General features: G+C 45.4%; 1 long non-coding RNA gene across 1 annotated transcript; it reads left to right on the top strand.

The window, feature by feature from the left end:
* Positions 1–3,267: 3,267 nt before the first annotated feature.
* Positions 3,268–3,759, top strand: LOC307201307. Its single transcript, XR_013832671.1, has 2 exons — positions 3,268–3,469; positions 3,557–3,759. It is a non-coding gene; the product is annotated as an uncharacterized lncRNA (long non-coding RNA).
* The last annotated feature ends 9,008 nt before the right edge of the window (positions 3,760–12,767 follow it).

The raw sequence follows: 12,767 nt of genomic DNA, 5'->3' as shown, positions 1-12,767 counted from the left end.
GGCGGCCTGGGATAGAAAACCGTCGGGAGGAAAACCCCCCAAAAGAGGAAGGGGGGGCAAGGAGAAAGAGCGACCGAGACGGGCTTGCCCCACCCAAGGCGAAACTGGGCGGAGGAAGGGGCGCGCTGGCCAAGAGGATCTGGTCGAAAAGCTCCCAGGTGCTCGTCCTCGAACCGCTCCTTAACCCAGCCCGGCCGGACTTTTACTTCGGCCAGCATTATTATTATTATTATTATTATTATTATTATTATTATTATTATTATGCCAGTAATATCCGCGGAACTCGGTGGGGGCCTTCCTTGCGAGCAAGCGTGACCCGGATCGGGCTGCAAGAAGTTGGGAGGAAGCAAAATAATTCCCCCCGGTGTCCCGAATACAGTGCAGCCCCGTGGATTAACCACGAGGCCAATAAAGGGGCCATATAGAGTTTAACCTTAGGCGCTTCAGATTTTTAGGCTTTTCTGTTTCCTGGGTCAGTCATGGAGCTCGCCCGTTCACCTTGGGCCAGTCACTCCCTATTAGCCTTCTCTTCCTCCCGGATTTTGTTTCTTTTGAGGGGAAATCCCGGTACATAGAAAACCGTGTCGCGAGGCAAGACATCATTCCTGTCTTTGCCACAGCCAAAACCAGGGAAAGGGTGGGATGGGGGGAGTTTCGAGGAGTATTGTGGATTATTTGTGTTTTGACGATTTTCTCATCCAGTCCAACCCCCTGCTATGCAGGAATCTCTTCCGCAAGGTGGGTTTTGAACCCACGACCCTAAGATTCGGCCTCATGACCCACTAACTGAGCTACCCCTAATGATTTGATCTGAATACATTTGTTAATTTTAGATCATTTGTTTGATGCCTATATGTGCGTTCCCATCTGTATGTAGACTCTCTTAAAAAAGCAGCCCCAACCCCAGCCTGACAGACACAGGATGTGTCCCTACTGCTCCTGCCAGTTGTGGGGGCAGGCGAACTCCTACTCAGAGATACGCCAGAATGGAGTAGGTGTAGCAACCAGGCCCCATGCCATCAAAGGTCAGCAGTGGGGCTGGCTCAAGCCCTCCCTATTATTATTGGTCCCTTTATAGACTGCTGAATTTGCCAAGGTGGGTTTCTGAGGGCTACCACCGAAGGATGTCTTGGCGGTGGTAATTCTGCCCACCTACACTTCCTGCATTGCAGGGGGTGGGCTAGATGACAATTCTAGAGGGAGTGCCACGTCCGAGGAGTGATGCTGGCACCACTTTGCGGGGCAAGAGGCTAGTGCGGGCTGTTTTGGGTCTGAGCAGACTGAGGCCTCTACTGCATGGGTAGGCAAACTAAGGCCTGGGGACCGGATCCGGCCCAATCACCTTCTAAATCCGGGCTGTGGACGGTCCGGGAATCAGCGTGTTTTTACATGAGTAGAATGGGTCCTTTTATTTAAAATGCATCTCTTGGTTATTTCTGGGGCATGGAAATTTATTAATTTCGCCCCCAAAAATATAGTCCCTCCCCCCACAAGGTCTGAGGGACAGTGGACCGGCCTCCCTGCTGAAAAAGTTTGCTGAACCCTGCCCTACTGCATCCAATCTCTTCCCCCTTCACCAGCGCCGCACATTGGGGTTTTGGATTGGAGCCTCTCAGTCTGTAGTTTAAGGGTGTTAGGAGTTGATGGGAGACCCCTGTTCTCCTCCCAGAGCTACAGAGTGGTTGAACAGTCATCTGCTCTTCATAAGGAACTCTGGGAATTGTAGCTCTGAGAGTCTCTTCACAAGTCTGAGCACTCTTAACAAACTACACTGCCCAGAAGGTTACTGGGGAGTGGTGGTGGCCACGACTGTTAAAAGTAGCACCACAGTGCTCTGAATCTGTGGTGGGAATGTGGTCATTGTCTTGCGTGTCCATTTGCAAATTCAGTGGATTGCTAATGCGATGAGGAAGGAACAAGTTCATTCCAAAGGCTGCTTGTCATAATTCTTTTTTTAAAGTGGCCCTACCCAAGATCAATTCTTAAGGATGTCTCATGTGTTTGTTTTTTTTAACAGCTGTTTAAATAAAGTCTTCTTTCTAACCACACCTACTTTCCCAAAAGCCCGGACTTCTTGCTCTGTAATGAGAAAGGAGTGTTTGCTAAGGATTCTTGCCTTTATACCAAATGGTTGAGAACTGGGCCCTGGTAAACATTTCCTGTGCGGACCTTAGAGACGCTCTTCCCCTCCCTTGGACAAGAGTGTCATCAGGCGATGGTTAAGAACATGAGCTGTGAGCCTGGAAGGCCCTGATTCAACCAAGAATACTCAATGGGCAAAAACTACAACTCTACCAATCTGAAATATAGTACCGGCCTACCTTACAGGGCTGTTGTGTGGGGCAAACATTTGATAAGGTTGCATCCCATCACTTAGGAAAAGTACTTTATATATGCGTGTGTGTGCGTGTGAAAGTGAAATCATTTTTACTGGTTTTACAGATACAAAGATACAAATAAACACTACTAGTGTTTATTTGTATCTTTGTATCTGTAAAGAGATGATCTTTGTATCTGTAAAGAGATTATCTGCATCTCGGGACTTCCCCCATCCCCTCCATGGGGTCTCATTTTAAACCTCTACAACTGCATATTCATCCATACTCCCTTTTTTTTTTTTTAACCAAACCATATTGTCCATAGTAATTTATACACTCCAAATGGACTCCAAGGTAACTTATGAATTTTCCCCATTCTTTTATAAAGTTTTTACCCTCTTGGTTTCTGAGTTTTCCAGTCAGTTTTGCCATCTCAGCATAGGCCTTCAGCTTGGTTTTCCATTCTTCTCTGGTAGGGACTTTTATCTTCTTTCCAACTCTAGGCTAATGACATCTGGGAGGCTGTTGTTCCATACAAAAAAAGTCTATTCTGCTGCTTTGGTAAGGAAAAGTACTATATAAATGTTATTGCAGTTGACTGTGAACATTGGGTCCAAAGCTGAGCAGCTCTTTGTGGCCCTTGCCCTCTTCACATGCTCAGATGCAGCCACAACTTTTTTCATTACATTCAGGCACTTAAAGCAGATCTTACCCCCCCCCCCCCGCTGCAGATTATCTACTTCTACAATTGTAATTATTTTATTCGCACTATTTATCTATCACTTGTTTGTAATAAAACCTCAGAGCAGTAGAAGAAGTTGAGAAGAGCCCTGCTTGAATCAGAACAAAGGTCCCATCTAGTCCAGCATTCCATTTCCCACAGTGGCCAAACAGTTGCTTCCAGAAGACTCACAAACAGGCTCGAAGGCAACAGCTCTCCTTGGTTGTCGCTCCCTCCCTTGGCAACTGGCATTCAGAGGTAGACTGCCTCTGAGCCTGGAGGTTCTGTTTAGCTATTGTGGCTAATGGCTTGTACCTTTGCTGAACTCAACCCCCCTTTCAAACCATTACAGAAGATCATTACAGTAGCCGCATTTTGAGACAGCAAATTCTGTGAATTGGATTGCAACCCTAAGCACGTATACTCAGCAGTAAGTCCCACTGTGTATAATGAGACTTGCTTTCTAGTAAATGCCTTTAGGAACTGCAGCCTTAAATCCCACTTTGTCTACTCGCAGGAGTACAGCTGGCAATGAAGGATTTATGCAGAGACCACAGGAGTTCCACACAGGACTTGAGTTTCAATTTAGGACAGCAAGGAAGGTGAATAGAAAGATGGGGAGGGAAGTAGCTCTCCTGGGTACTCGGGAACTTGTGGCAGGATTGGTTGCCTTGTTCCAGACACTTTTTTGGCACAAGCAATAAAGTACTTAAAGAGCAACACATTTGTTGTAGCAGAATCTTTCGTGGACCACAGCCCATTTCATCAGATGCATGAAGCGCAGTCTTCATTTAAGATGCATGTATAGTGTTAAGGGTTGTGGGAGGGATGTGGGTACAGACAGTATAAAACACACACTCATCCACAGAGATAACATAAGAAGAGTCTTCTGAATATCTTTCTTCCACCACGGGAGTAACAACAGTCAGCCTCTTTTCGATGAGATTAGGGGTTAAGGGTTTCTGGGACCAGAACATTATTCAGCACCTCTGCGGGGGAGGAAGATAAATTTGGCAGTTTATTAGATCAGAAACATTCTACCAGTTTCCTGGGAGGAGTGGGCTGGGATTTGGCTGTTTGAAGAACAAGGAAGGGGGGGGCTGTATGAGCCCCCTGGAGAGTGCAAACTATCCACCTGCCTGGGCATGACAATGAGTCATTGAAATGGACAAAGCTGAGAGATCCGGCCCTTTCAGATCTCCTGAGGTTATTTGGGAGGGGGAGGAGAGCGAGGAGGGAAGGGCAAAGCAAGGTGGGGAAAGTTAGGAGGGGGATGGGAGGGAAAGTCACCACTTTTTAAACTGGGAAGAGCTCCTGCGCCTTTAACAGCAACTGCCTGCGAGACAGAAAATCAACCGGTAGAGCTTTCCCCAGTCCCTGCCTATGCAGTGCAAGGAAAACTTTCAACCAGTTGATCTTCTGCCTTGCATGCAGCTTGTTAGGTCACTGAACCTAGGGATACATGCACACCTAGTTTGAGATCAAGGGATTTCCCCGTCCTAGGTAATCTGCTCATGGCTACTGTAGCTACATTTTCATGATCCTCCTTTGCTGCCCCCTGTGGAACTCTCTCCCTGAACCTTATGGCAGCTTTCAGCAACCGATGTTTCGGGTTGCCACTCCTATCAGCCCCAGCCAGCGTGTTATTAATTTCTGAAAAGTTGGACTTGCAACTTGATCTTGGTCAGGATTCCTTGTCAGTTTTGAACAGAGGCTTTGCTCTCATACCTGGACATTCACAGTTCCTTGTCAGGCTTCTTCTTCTTTCTTCTTTCTTCTTCTTCTTCTTCTTGCCTGGAAACGATGCCTTATGAGGAACGGCTAAGGGAGCTGGGCATGTTTAGCCTGGAGAAGAGGAGGTTAAGGGGTGATATGATAGCCATGTTCAAATATATAAAAGGATGTTTTAATAATATTTATTCAAATTTTGAAAGTTACAATAAGAAAAAAGAAAAAGAAAAAAAAGACAAATAAAAAAGACAGAAAAAATACAATCATTAAAAAAGAATTAAAAAAAGCAGATCAAACCTTTACATAACTTTCTTCCTTTACTTATTTCCTTGACCTCCTCGCACCTCCCATTTTTGTATTCTAATTTAAATTGTTTTTTCATTAGGAAGAACTTCCTGACAGTAAGAGCTGTTCGACAGTGGAATTTGCTGCCAAGGAGTGTGGTGGAGTCTCCTTCTTTGGAGGTCTTTAAGCAGAGGCTTGACAACCATATGTCAGGAGTGCTCTGATGGTGTTTCCTGCTTGGCAGGGGGTTGGACTCGATGGCCCTTGTGGTCTCTTCCAATTCTATGATTCTTCTTCTTCTTCTTCTTCTTCTTCTTCTTCTTCTTCTTCTTCTTCTTTGCAAATCTCTACACTTGGAGGTGTAATAAACGGAAATCTGCCCTTATTCCCTTATGGTACACAAGAGCCCTTATAGAGTCGTTTGTAAGTTCATTGGTCAGAGAAAAATAACAGAGGCCAACCAGAGAATATTGAGAAGCAAAGCAGCTAGTAAGCCTGATCTTTATTATCTGTTGCAACAAAATGCCCCCTTCACACGCAGGAGAAGTTGAGGACCCAGAACCCAGGTGTATCCGCCCTTATATAGACATTTTAAATTGCCCGCCCTGGAGTTCAAGACCACCCCCAGAAACATCATACATACATCACAGAAGGGGCGTAGCTCAAGACCACCCCCCAAACACATCATACCTCAATCAAAAGAAATCTGAGTGTGTTTATCTCCTGTCATTGTTTATCTCCTGTCTGGCAGGTTACCTGTTAATGCTTACTTGATTGGATTGCCCGGGGAGCCTGGCCAGTCTTTTGTAATGATAAAAACTTAATTCCTTAGCCAGGTCACAGGTTTACACGCTATTCATATCTTAAATGTGCCCTTAAGACAGGATTTGTGAGGAAAGATACAATGGGGAGGTTTCCCACTTTGACCTTGCAGAGAAATATTTGAGGTCAATTTGTTCAGGACTTTTTTTCCTGTGGGGTTTCAGACATGTGGTTTATATATTTATGTATGTGTTTGCTTGATACATTTATGAACATTTATTACCATATTTTTCGCCCTATAGGATGCACTTTTCCCCCTCCAAAAATGAAGGGGAAATGTGTGTGCGTCCTATGGGGCGAATGCAGGCTTTCGCTGAAGCCTGGAGAGCGAGAGGGGTCGGTGCGCACCGACCCCTCTCACTCTCCAGGCTTCAGGAAGCTATCCGCAAGCCTTGGGAGCCCGCGGGAGTTCCCGCCGGGCTCCCAAGGCTTGCGGACAGCAGCCTGCAGCCCGAAACCCGGGGAGCGCAGCGGAGCACACCCCAGGCTTCGGGCAGCTCTCCGCAAGCCTTGGAAGCCCGGCGGGAGTTCCTGCCGGGCTCCCTAGGCTTGCGGATAGCAGCCTGTTCTGGGGGCTGCGGTCGGGGGAAGCTCGGGCTTCCCCCGCCCCAGCCCCGCGTCTGGGGGGGAAATAATTTTTTTTCTTTATCCCCCCCCAAAAAAAAAACTAGGTGCGCCCTATGGTGCGCCCTATAGGGCGAAAAATATGGTACATATCTAATACCTTAAAATTCTTATAACAGAGGCACTTACAGGACCACCTAGGTGTGTAGAAGTAACCCTAATTTTGGGTGAGTGTTTTGAAATGGATAGACACTGAACCATCTGGGTTCACTATTAGAGGGATTGGTGATAACAACATCTTTCTCTGGGGATTCTGGCACTTCCCATTATAATAATATCTGATCTTATATTGGGCATTTGTTTCAGAAGCACACACACAAGCGTGTGTTAGCACACATACACATGGTGTGATTGCAGTAACACTTCAGACAGTACCACATTGCTTTTTTTCTCCCTGATTCTCCAGCTCACAAATGTGCCTATAAGTCCTGGAGCACTTATTTCCACGTAGTTTCATAAATGGCTATTCTGAGTTTTAATGTGAAGGCAAACACCTTCTAGACATTTATACAGTGGTACCTCGGGTTACATATGCTTCAGGTTACATACGCTTCAGGTTACAGACTCCGTTAACCCAGAAATATTGCTTTAGGTTAAGAACTTTGCTTCAGGATGAGAACAGAAATCGTGCTCCGGCGGCGCGGCAGCAGCAGGGGGCCTCATTAGCTAAAGTGGTGCTTCAGGTTAAGAACAGTTTCAGGTTAAGTACAGACCTCCGGAACGAATTAAGTACTTAACCCAAGGTACTACTGTATTTGTCTTGGTTAAATATATATTCATTGATGGTTGTTTTTTGCAAGGATATTCTACAAGATGTTTTTATAACCTTTGGTCTTATGGAGGGTTTTTATTGCTCATTTTATTGTTTTTGTATCCTTTTGTGTAAACATCACTTCCAAAGCCCAGGCTGATGTGTAAATAAACAAAGAAGTGTGGGCTGAGGTGAACTCAGGTGTCCGCAGAAATTAATGCAATATTGGCATGTGATGTTCAATATGGTTTTTGTTCTGAGCTGAGTTCCTCTTTCTAGGATTCCCCATGGTTTACATCAACAGGTTCCCATCACTGTGTCTGAGAAGAACTGTAAATTACATCGGGCGGGGGGCGGGGAGAGAAAGAGAGAGACAGACAGACAAACAGACAGTTTGTGTGTGTGGTGAATCACATTTGTTAATGAACTCCTGGGTTACAAAATTAACTGGAAACAGGAAACTACAGCACCAGGCAAAGAGATGGACACTACAACCATTGTCCCTAATATGCTCTTTTTTAAAAAAAGCCTGCATGGATTTTATTATTCTTATTAAATGTGGGAAGCATTTAAAAGTGTATCTCCCATCTGATACCAACCCTATTATTAATGCAGAGGGAGGAGGCTGCCTCAGGCAACTGATTTTGAGGTTCACGAAAGAGCAGTCACTAAATTTATTATTATTGTATATTTATTTCCCAGGAGAGGTATTTGTGGAATTTTCTAAGGTGCCAAAATGGCACAGCCTGGGGTGTTAATAGTATACACCTTGAATTGAGGAAGGGGGCACCATTTGCTATGGAGGAAAATGGGCCTTGTATATAGGGAAGCCCCAGGTCCAAATACCTGATATTTCTACTCAGAGAGGTACACTTAGTTAATTTTATACGGTGGACTTTATGGTCTTAGCAAAGGCTCTTTAGATAGTAGTGTAGTTTTACTTCAGTTACTTCAAGTGTGTCTCACAGGGGCCTCCCTCCTTTTGATGGTAATGGCCCATTTCACATGCCACAGTAAACTGTAGTTAATGGTTTACCTTAAATACAAAGGTGGCTCCTGGTTCACTCCTTCCCTACTGCTAGCAAGGACAACGATCCAAGATTACTGGCTTTGAGTTACATCCGGTTTGGGAATAGTGGTTTGTTTTGCTCAGACAAACCATGATAGATAAGCCAAGAGCAATCCTATAGCCACATTGGGGCTTGTTTGGAAAGAAAGAAACCACAATCCCCAGTTCAGAAACAGAGCTAAGCCAGTGATTGATTGCTCCTGCCTGAGCTAGGTGTAGATCGAAAGGAGAGTGTGTTCACAGTTAGCCACTGACTACAGTTTACCTTGATGGGACGCAGGTGGCACTGCGGGTTAAAGCCTCAGCGCCTAGGACTTGCCGATCGAAAGGTCGGCGGTTCGAATCCCTGCAGCGGGGTGTGCTCCCGCTGCTCGGTCCCAGCGCCTGCCAACCTAGCAGTTCGAAAGCACCTTCGGGTGCAAGTAGATAAATAGGGACCGCTTACCAGCGGGAAGGTAAACGGCGTTTCCGTGTGCGGCTCTGGCTCGCCAGAGCAGCGATGTCACGCTGGCCACGTGACCCGGAAGTGTCTCCGGACAGCGCTGGCCCCTGGCCTCTTGAGTGAGATGGGCGCACAACCCCAGAGTCTGACAAGACTGGCCCGTATGGGCAGGGGTACCTTTACCTTTTTTACAGTTTACCTTATGTATGAATGTAGACTTACTAGCATATAACACTCAGCCAAACCATGCCTGCACATAAATGAGCAAGCATGAACGAGCAAGAAAAACCTTGGCTACAGCTCACGGATTGTTTGGAGCGAGACAAACCATGAGCCCAGGTTTGCACATACAGTGGTACCTTGGTTCTCAAATACCTTGGTGCTCAAACAACTTGGAACCCAAACACTGCAAACCCGGAAGTAAGTGTTCTGGTTTGCGAACATTTTTCGGAAGCTGAACATGCTCCATTTTGAGTGTTACGCTTCCACTTTGAGTGCCACACTGCCGTTTTGAGTGTTACGCTGAGGTCAATCTGTTTTTCCTATTTATTTTGTGTTTTTGTTTTTGCGGCTCTTTTTGTTTTGTTTTTGTGACTGTGTGGAACCCAGTTCAGCTACTGATTGATTGATTGATTGATTGTGTGACTGCAGTACATTGTTTATTGCTTTCATTTTATGGCTCAGTAGTCTCGTTAGACAGTAAAATTCATGTTAAATTGCTGTTTTAGGGGTTGTTTTTAAAAGTTTGGAACGGATTAATCCATTTTTCATTACTTTCTATGGGAAAGCATTCCTTGCTTTTGGAACGCTTTGGTTTCGGAACGGATTTCCTGAATGGATTAAGTTTGAGAACCAAGGTACCACTGTCATGGTAAACCAAAACCATAGCTTAGCTCCAGGTAGTATAGGAGCAACAGGAGCAGGGGAGGAGCAAAGTGGCAGCGTTTTTTGCTCTGTCCCTATTCACGCTAAATCGTGCTTTGGCTTAGCGTTGCATGTGGGCCACACCGTTGTGTAAATATTTCACTTCAAAATGTGCTCAAAGATTTCAAGTAGCAGAGCAGGGGAAAGTGTGGAGCCCCTTCAACCAGGGCGGATATGATTGAATTAAATGGAAAATTTCATATGCCTGCTGCCTCTGTTTGTATCTGATATATGAAACACACCATGGTTTGTTGATTTGGGCTCTCACACTCTCCTCCACATATGACAGTTAAAGTTTCTGCAGTTCTTTGTGCCATTCCAACTCAGCAAACTGTATTTAGCAAGCAAGGGTATCAAACCAAGACTGGATATTAAATCTGGAGTATCAAATTCAGGATCCTGGCGTGTGCAAGCCATGCTTTGTGCTAGCCTGTGCTCATGATGATGAACCACTGTTTGATATGACATCTGAACAGGGCCGGTTTTTAAAACTGTTGTTATGGTTAGCCAAAAATCTACTATCATATTAAACAGCTGACACGTTTTCACTTTGTGTGTGGATGTTTCCCAAATCTGGTTAAAATCCTGACATCAGCACCTGGCATACTATGGCAAATGCCATGCTCTATAAACCCTGGAGAGCCCATGCCAACTTCCTTTTAAAATAACATACAATGAAGTGTTTCCTTTAAAAAACATTTTAGGGATCAGAACTCTGAAGCAAAGCAGTGGTTGAGGTGACTGCAGCTGCTGCTGTTATCTCCCCCCCCCCCAATGCCTCTAGGTTCCATGCTTAGAGGCATTCTGGGAAAATTAAGCTGATAGTAGCTGCTATGACTACATTGCTTGGCAGTTCTCTTCAGAGTGTTGGCTGTCTGCTGCTGCCAGCCCCTCCTGGGATATAGCTCAGTGGCAAAGCATCCGCCTTGCATGCTAGTGGTCTCTGGCTCAATCCCCACCTTCTCCAGGTAGGACTGGGAATATCTCCCCCGCTCTAATCCTGGAGAGCTGCTACCAGTCACTGAGTTAGATGGACCAATGGTCTGATTTGGTACAAGGCAACTTTCTATATTCCCAGATCCACTTCTCTCTCCTCCTTTTCCCCCTTTTGCATAATATATCTAAAGGCTGCAAACCATTATTATTTTAAACCGTAAACTGGTGCTTTGGTAGAAAGCCAAGGCCAGTTATGGAAAAAGAAGTAGCCTCAGTAGCCTCTCAGTAGCCTCCCGAGAGCTGTTCCCTGTGTGACAAGAATTGATGCCTGGCTTAGATTGTGCAGGAAATCTACTTTTATTGCCTCTGCCACTTGACTGCACTGGGCTTTTAGTTCTGACAACAGGCCAGAATAGAAACCAGTTGGGTCTGTTGCTGGGCCTTTAGTACAAGAGGGAGGCACCCACAGGTTAGGAAGAATCCTGAAGTTTGTAAACATACAAAAAACAAACCCAAAACACTTTTTTTTTTGGGGGGGGGAGTTACTTACTGCAGTGGGGAAGGAATACCGTAATGGTCCAATCAGGACTGAACATGCTTGGTGACCACAGAATGTTGACTGACTGCTGGAGGAAAATATCAGAGAACCAGTGGGGTGTGTGTGTGTGTGTGTGTGTGTAACCGCAGTTCTGAACAGGAGCACTCTAACACTGCAACGCTTTGTTGTAGCTCCCACTTATTCCCTCCATGTCTGATGCTCAGGTCTGAGTGGTGATGTTTATCAGGCCAAACTCGTACCATCCATGCACAAGTGGGAGGTAGCAACATGTTCAGGGAAATCCCAAGGTTTGCAAAAGTAAAATAAACTCTTTTTTGGGGGGCTAACTGGAGCTGATCGCAATTGGAGTCCAACAGAGTCTGGAGAGTCACAGCTTCTTCAACCTTTTGCTAATTGCTATAGATCAAGAGTGAGGAGGCTGTGTGCTCCCCCCCCCCAATATTGTTGGACTTGTAATAATAAAATTTAAGGTCATATATATATATATATATATATATATATATATAATAAATGTTCATAAATGTACCAACCAAGCACGCACATAGATCAGCACAGGAAGACCGACCTGAAACCATTTTGACTCCCAAACTGACCAAATGTTTTCTCTGCAAGCAGGGAGGGGGTCAGTGAGCCTTCCTGTTGTTTCAGGAATTGGGAAATCACCATCTCAAAGGGTGACAAACTACCAGGAAAGGCAATCAGATAAGGCAGTACCAGATAACCTGGCAGACAGGAAAAAACACAACATTCAAATTTCTGTTGTAGACCACCTTTTCTGTGATGTAGGTATGATGTTTGTGGGGGGTGGTCTTGGGTTACACCCCTTCTGTGATGTATGTATGATGTATGAAGGGGTGGTCTTGAGCTCCAGGGCAGGGAATTTAAAATGTCTGTATAAGGCCTTGTGCGCCATTGTTCGAGGTCCTCTTCCTTTCCTGCGTGTGAGGGGAGCACCCTGTTGCAAGAGATCAATAAAGATCAGGCTTACTAGCTGCTTTGCTTCTCAATATTCTCTGGTTGGCCTCTGTTATTTTCTCCTACCAATAGGGAACCCATGTAAGAACTCTATACGGGCTCTTGGATACCCCATAAGGGGAAAAGGGCAGATTTTGTTTGCAACAGACTCCAACTACACATCAGCTCCAGACAGTCCACCAAGGGTCAGGGTTGAAGGGGAATTGTGGTCCGGCAACATCTGCAGGGCCAACAAATATCTGGAAGGTCACACCTTCAGCACCTCTGCTCAACATGTTAGCAATGAACCACCGGAAGGCAAATGTAGGGACACACACATAGCAGACACAAATTTTCCAGAAACCAAGACTGCTTTCGATAAATAGGAGCAGAGCACATGCTTCATTTTGTGAGTGAGTCCTGTTGCGTCACAGTCCTTGCCTCTAGGGGTGAGAGACAGTTGTTCCAGGATGTTGTTTTGAAAAACCTAGAGCCAAACCCCCAGCTGGGCTGAATTGTCAGCAACTCAGAGCTGACCATGAGTCAGTTATTTGGAGCTAAGTCAACCCTGAGTATCAAGGAACTAGTTTATATAGGATGACATGTTCCTTTACACAACCAGCACACACAA

The sequence above is a fragment of the Podarcis cretensis genome (genome assembly GCF_951804945.1).
Source record: "Podarcis cretensis genome assembly, chromosome: 13".
Classification (NCBI taxonomy): domain Eukaryota; kingdom Metazoa; phylum Chordata; class Lepidosauria; order Squamata; family Lacertidae; genus Podarcis; species Podarcis cretensis.
The sequence above is the reverse complement of the archived record's forward strand: the minus strand, read 5'-3'. Positions and strand labels throughout refer to the sequence as shown.